Source organism: Peromyscus leucopus, unplaced genomic scaffold (assembly GCF_004664715.2).
Source record: "Peromyscus leucopus breed LL Stock unplaced genomic scaffold, UCI_PerLeu_2.1 scaffold_876, whole genome shotgun sequence".
Classification (NCBI taxonomy): domain Eukaryota; kingdom Metazoa; phylum Chordata; class Mammalia; order Rodentia; family Cricetidae; genus Peromyscus; species Peromyscus leucopus.
The window spans coordinates 23,279-24,934 of NW_023505812.1; positions in this window are offsets into that span (position 1 = coordinate 23,279).

Here is a 1,656-nt window from a genome sequence, read left to right on the forward strand (position 1 = left end):
GGGAGGAGGAAATGACCCAGTGGTTAAGAGCACTGGCTGATCTAACAGAGGACTCTGGTTTGGTTCCCAGCACCCATGCAGTGACTCACAATCATCTGTGACTCAATTCCATGGAATCCAATTCCTCCTTCTGACCTCTTCTGGCACCAGGCACACATGTGGTGCACATACATACGTGTACACAAGACACACATTAAAAAAGAAACTGATGAATGTGTGGTAAAGTGTGGTTTATGTGTACAGTCAACCTTAAGGCTGGGAAGTGACTTCTGACACCCTGTAATGCAGATCCTGTAAATGAAATAATCCATGAAGTGTAGCTGAAGTTTTTCTAGTCCTGCCTGGCCCACGGTCAGGACAATCTCTCTCACCGCCAGTCCGCAGCCGCTCAGACTCAACCGAGTAAACACACAGAGACATATATTGCTTACAAACTGTATGGCCGTCAGGGCTTCTTGTTATGTAGTTCTTCTATCTTAAATTAACCCATTTCTATTCATCTATACTTTTGTCACGTGGCTTGTGGCTTACCGGTACTTTACACCCTGCTCCTCCTCATGGTGGCTGGCAGCATCTTCTCTACTCCACCTTCCTGTTCTCCCAGTCCTCTCTGCTAGCTCCGCTTATACTTCCTGCCTGGCTACTGACCAATCAATGTTTTATTTATCAACAAATCATAGCAACATATATTCACAACATACAGGATATCCCACAGCATGAAGTTCCACTCAAGGGAGGCTTCTAGAGATAGAAAGGTAGTTAGTTGCCAGGGACTGAAATCAGGGAAGCAGGGAATTTGTGTTTAATGGATGCAGGATGGAAAAAGTTACAGAGATGTGGTGTGGGTGGTGGTTATATAGTAATGTAATTGTACATAAAGGTGTGGTGGTAATCTAATTGTACTGAAATGTGATTTTGATTGTATGTTAATAAATAAAGTTGTCCGGGGGGGTCAGAGCTATTAGAGCCATAGACAGAGTGTGGCGGTGGTGGCACACGCCTTTAATCCCATAGATCTCTGTGTGTTCAGGGATACAGCCAGCATTGGAGACATATGCCTTTAAGATCTGGGGGGCTGTACATTCAGACAGTGATGAGGCAGTCACGTGTTTGGGTTTACAACCAATGAGAAGGCAGAACAAAATACTATAAAAAAACGAACAGACAGGATATAGCTCTCTTTCGGGAAGCTGGGACACTGCAGGCGGAAGGGTGAGAATTTAGCTCTGAGCTCTGACCTCTCGGCTTTCTCTTTACATTGGTTCTGTGTTTCTTATTTAATAAGACTGTTGGATACATCAACATAAAGGTTTTAGCATTTATTTGTTTGTTCATTCATTTATTTGTTTATTTATTTATTTGGTTTTTCAGATAGGGTTTTTGGTGCCTGTCCTGGGTCTTGCTCTGTAGACCAGGCTGGCCTTGAACTCAGGGAGATCCACCCGCCTGACTGCCTCCGGAGTGCTTTGATTAAAAGCATGCACCACCACTGCCAGGGATTAGTAGGTGGGTTAGCATAATGACTATGCCTGTGGATAATGACTAGTGCACTGGGGAGGCTCAGGCAGGAGGATCATGATTTAGAGGCCAGATTGGGGTACCCTTTATCAATAACTTCCATAAAGGGTAAGGAAGGCTGGCTTGGTGGCTCACCTT